The sequence below is a fragment of the Salmo salar genome, chromosome 03 (assembly GCF_965601325.2).
Source record: "Salmo salar chromosome 03, fSalSal1, whole genome shotgun sequence".
NCBI lineage: Eukaryota > Metazoa > Chordata > Actinopteri > Salmoniformes > Salmonidae > Salmo > Salmo salar.
The window spans coordinates 90,336,100-90,341,956 of record NC_138293.1 but is presented as its reverse complement, the minus strand read 5'-3'; positions in this window follow the sequence as shown (position 1 = coordinate 90,341,956).

Sequence of the window (5,857 nt, the reverse complement as noted above, 5' to 3'; positions counted from 1 at the left end):
CTCCATGAGGGTGGTATGAGGGCCCGACGTCCACAGGTGGGGGTTGTGCTTACAGCCCAACACCGTGCAGGACGTTTGGCATTTGCCAGAGAACACCAAGATTGGCAAATTAGCCACTGGCGCCCTGTGCTCTACACAGATGAAGCAGGTTCACACTGAGCACATGTGACAGACGTGACAGAGTCTGGAGACGCCGTGGAGAACGTTCTGCTGCCTGCAACATCCTCCAGCATGACCGGTTTGGCGGTGGGTCAGTCATGGTGTGGGTGGCATTTCTTTGGGGGGCCGCACAGCCCTCCATGTGCTCGCCAGAGGTAGCCTGACTGCCATTAGGTACCGAGATGAGATCCTCAGACCCCTTGTGAGACCATATGCTGGTGCGGTTGGCCCTGGGTTCCTCCTAATGCAAACAATGCTAGACCTCATGTGGCTGGAGTGTGTCAGCAGTTCCTCCAAGAGGAAGGCATTGATGCTATGGACTGGCCCGCCCGTTCCCCAGACCTGAATCCAATTGAGCACATCTGGGACATCATGTCTCGCTCCATCCACCAACGCCACGTTGCACCAGACTGTCCAGGAGTTGGCGGATGCTTTATTCCAGGTCTGGGAAGAGATCCCTCAGGAGACCATCCGCCACCTCATCAGGAGCATGCCCAGGCGTTGTAGGGAGGTCATACAGGCACGTGGAGGCCACACACACTACTGAGCCTCATTTTGACTTGTTTTAAGGACATTACATCAAAGTTGGATCAGACTGTAGTGTGGTTTTCCACTTTCATTTTGAGTGTGACTCCAAATCCAGACCTCCATGGGTTGATAAATTGGATTTCCATTGATTATTTTTGTGTGATTTTGTTGTCAGCACATTCAACTATGTAAAGAAAAAAGTATTTAATAAGATTATTTCATTCATTCAGATCTAGGATGTGTTATTTTAGTGTTCCCTTTATTTTTTTGAGCAGTATACTTTACACCACTGATATGCAGGCTTGGTTTAAAGTGTTACTGGAGGCACATCTGTCCAGCACGTTCTAGAAGCTCACACTAATGTGTCCAGTTGATTGTGTTTTCAAGGAGAGTGGATTTCCAATATATTTCGACAGATTTAACAACTCAGAGGCTTTGTGGTTAGTGTCCGCCCTAAGATTGGAAGGTTGGGGGTTTGATTTGATACTCAGCATTAAGGAGATGAATTGCGGATAAGGCCTTGCGACAGACGAGCATCCTGGGGGTTGTACATCAAGCTGCATCAAGCTACAGAAACAGGTAACAGGCTGCTGCACTAGGGGCATTCTGGCTCAGAGAAGGCTTACAACCTACAGAAACAGGTAACAGGCTGCTGCACTAGGGGCATTCTGGCTCAGAGAAGGCTTACAACCTACAGAAACAGGTAACAGGCTGCTGCACTAGGGGCATTCTGGCTCAGAGAAGGCTTACAACCTACAGAAACAGGTAACAGGCTGCTGCACTAGGGCCATTCTGGCTCAGAGAAGGCTTACTTCTTTCTCCTTAGACAGATTTGATTTACAGGGGGATATAGATGAGAATGGAAGGCACAGTAGAAAAAGGTAGACATGGATTGAACCCTGGTTCATTTTGTGTCAAGAGTGTTATCATTTGACATGGCTCTGCACCAGTTGGTTGTTAATGTAGTTTGAAGTGGCTATACACTCTTAGAGAAAATGGTGGAACCTAAAAGGGTTCTTTGGCTGTTCCCATAGGACCCTCAAACTCAACTCTGGACCTCAAAGCCAGTTCCACTGCATTTTTTTATTGTTACCCTCTAATCAGGGACTGATTTACACCGGGACAACAGGTGGGTGCAATTAATTACCAGATAGAACTGAAAACCAGCAGGCTCCAGACCTTGTAGGTTAAGAGTTGAATACCCTTGCCATAGGAGAACCCTTTGAAGAACCCTTTTCGGTTCCAGGTAGAACCCTTTTGAGTTCCACATAGAACCCTTTACACAGAGCGGTCTACATGGAACCCAAAATAGTTTTACCTGGAACCAAAGGGGGTTCTACCTGGAACCAAAAAGTGTTATCCTATGGGGACAGCCGAAAAACCCTTTTGGAATCCTTTATTCTAAGAATGTACTAGTTCATCAAACAAGGCTGTACTGGTACATCTACACTGCTGCGACACAACTGACCACTGTAGGAGCTATTGAAGTTTCTTCATCCATTATCTGTTGACCAATTGAAATCAACAGGGACTTGTAGTAACACTTGATGTTAAAGCCTAAAGGGTATAATGCATTGTAAGACTTGCCATGGGCACATATGATCCCCTTACAATCATCTCATAATAAATCCTGACTGAATACCTTCCATTTTGAGTCAGTTGACACAAAGGAAGACAAAACATTATTATAAGCCTTGTTATAATGCTCATTCATGTTAATACCATGTTATAAAGCACTATATCTGCAGGCTATATTTAAATTGTTACCAGACTTGCTACTCTTATTTAGTTCCATTTTTTTAAACTAACATGGCTGTTTGGTTGAGGTTTGTCTTTGAGAGTCACACACCATGTAATTCCTTTTTGATCATGGCCCTGAGCTCTACAATCTCCATTAAACAGAATGTTTCTGCAGATTAGGGTTTTGACCACGCTTCTGTGATCATCAAATGGAACACATTTTGACGCTGAAAGTTAATTAAAAATTGTAAGTGAAACATCCTATTGACCTTCTTATTCTTTATGTAGTACTTTAGTATCTATAAATCAAATGCACAGTTGAAGTCAGAGGTTTACATACACCTTAGCCAAATACATTTAAACTCAGTTTTTCACAATTCCTGACATTTAATCCTAGTAAAAATCCCTGTTTTAGGTCAGTTAGGATCACCACTTCATTTTAAGAATGTGAAATGTCAGAATAATAGTAGAGAGAATGATTTATTTCAGTTTTTATTTCGTTCATCACATTCCCAGTGGGTCGGAAGTTTACATACACTCAATAAGTATTTGGTAGCATTGCCTTTAAAGTGATTAACTTGGGTCAAACGTTTCGGGTAGCCTTCCACAAGCTTCCCACAAAAAGTTGGGTGAATTTTGGCCCATTCCTCCTGACAGAGCTGGTGTAACTGAGTCAGGTTTGTAAGCCTCCTTGCTCACACACGCTTTTTCAGTTCTGCCCACAAATTTCAAATAGGATTGAGGTCAGGACTTTGTGATGGCCAATCCAATACCTTGACTTTGTTGTCCTTAAGCCATTTTACCACAACTTTGGAAGTATGCTTGGGGTCATTGTCCATTTGGAAGACCCATTTGCGACCAAGCTTGAACTTCCTGACTGATGTCTTGAGATGTTGCTTCAATATATCCACATAATTTTCCTCCCTCTTGATGCCATCTGTTTTGTGAAGTGCACCAGTCCCTCCTGCTGCAAAGCACCCCCACAACATGACGCTGCCACCCCCGTGCTTCACGGTTGGGATGGTGTTCTTCGGCTTGCAAGCATCTCCATCTTTCCTCCAAACATAACGATTGTAACGACTGTCGTAGAGAGGGGACCAAGATGCAGCGTGGCACGTGTTCATGATTTTTTATTTGAATCAAACAAACACTTGAACCAAAATAACAAAGGGAAAACGAAAGCGCACAGTTCTGTCAGTTACAGAAAACTAAACAGAAAACAACTACCCACAAACACAGGTGGGAAAAGGCTGCCTAGGTATGATTCCTAATCAGAGACAACGATAGACAGCTACCTCTGATTAGGAACCATACTCGGCCCAAAACAAAGAAAACAAAACATAGAATGCCCACCCCACACCCTGACCTAACAAAAGCGAAATAAACCGTCTCTCTCAGGTCAGGGCGTGACAACGATGGTCATTATGGCCAAACAGTTCTATTTTTGTTTCATCAGACCAGAGGACATTTCTCCAAAAAGAATGATCTTTGTCCCCATGTGCAGTTGCAAACTGTAGTCTGGCTTTTTTATGGTGGTTTTGAAGCAGTAGCTTCTTCCTTGCTGAGTAGCCATTCAAGTTATGTCGATATAGGAGACTTGTTTTACTGTGGATATAGATACTTTTGTACCTGTTTCCTCCAGCATCTTCACAAGGTCCTTTGCTGTTGTTCTGGGATTGATTTGCACTTTTCGCACCAAAGTACGTTCATCTCTAGGAGACAGAACGCGTCTCCTTCCTGAGCGGTATGACGGCTGTGTGGTTTCATGGTGTTTATACTTGCGTACTATTGTCTGTACAGATTAATGTGGTACCTTCAGGCGTTTGGAAATTGCTCCCAAGGAAGAACCAGACTTGTGAAGGTCTACAATTTTATTTCTGAGGTCTAGGCTGATTTCTTGTGATTTTCCCATGATGTCAAGCAGAGGCACTGAGTTTGAAGGTAGGCCTTGAAATACATCCACAGGTACACCTCCAATTGACTCAAATGATGTCAATTAGCCTATCAGAAGCTTCTAAAGCCATGGCATAATTTTCTGGATGTTTCCAAGCTGTTTAAAGGCACAGTCAACTTAGTGTATGTAAACCTCTGACCCACTGGAATTGTGATACAGTGAATTATAAGTGAAATAATCTGTCTGTAAACAATTGTTGGAAAAATGACTTGTGTCATGCACAAAGTAGATGTCCTAACCGACTTGCCAAAACTATAGTTTGTTAACAAGTAATGTGTGGAGTGGTTGAAAAAACAGTTTTAATGACTCCAACCTAAGTGTATGTAAACTTCCCACTTCAACTGTATGTACAAAGCCCTTTTTACATCAGCAGATGTCACAAAGTGCTTATACAGAAACCCAGCCTAAAACCCCACATCTGGGTGGTAGCTTGACTAGGAAACGTGTTGTCAGCTCCCCAATCTAGTGCATAGGCTTTTGCTCAGTGGGCTACAGCCTTGACATGCACAAGAGCCTCATGCAACCCAGGGATCACTCCATGTCAATTGGGGACATGAGGACATGAGAGGGTGCTGAATACAATTTAATCCAATACAATAATTGTGGACCCAGCTGGTTATTGAAGTAGCCTACTACTAATACAACATTCCTCCATTCCAGGTAACCTGACTGATTTCTTGACTGGCCATTGACTGGCCATTCTAAGAAATTGTCACAATATTATTAAAAGTTCCGAAATGGAGCTCTTCATTCATTAAGTGTTTGGTGTAATGGATCAGCTGTTCCAAAATAGGATCACTACTGAAATACAACATATATTAGCATTGCCACTGCGCATCAAAAACGTTATAAGACAATTGAGTAGGACTGGGCTGCAGCGTCATAAGCAATGCTACAAGTACCCGGTTAGGTGTAACCCATTGCTTAAATTGAGTACATATTAAGCTAATAGTTTACTATATTTCATTTGAGCAAGTAGTTTATCAATACTGCACCTACCTTTATTCTATTGGGTTTCCCATTGACAGTCCCGCCCTCTGATTGACAGCTCTCAGATGAGAACCTTCTGTTTAACCTGCTCGAGATGGACAAAATAAGTGCGTTTTGAGTCCTCATCAGCATCTGAACAGAAAGTTTCCATTTTGAGTTTGAAACTAGAAAAGTTTCTCAAAGTAAACTATTTCTCTATTGTGATTTATCTTTTAAAAATGTAATAAAATGTATGCACTCTACTGTAAGTCGCTCTGGATAAGAGCGTCTGCTAAATGACTAAAATGTAAAAATCTTCATATTGCTACTAAAGCCGGCTATTTTCTATAAAATGTTTTCCTGGTGTCCTGCTCATTTTACTTATAGGGCCTAATGTTTACTCTCACTACTCCTACGAACTAGCGTTGGTGTACTTACCCAGGAGTGAGGAGTGGGTTACATAAGCAGCGGACCCTCTCAGTAGTGTCTAATAATACATCGGTCGGC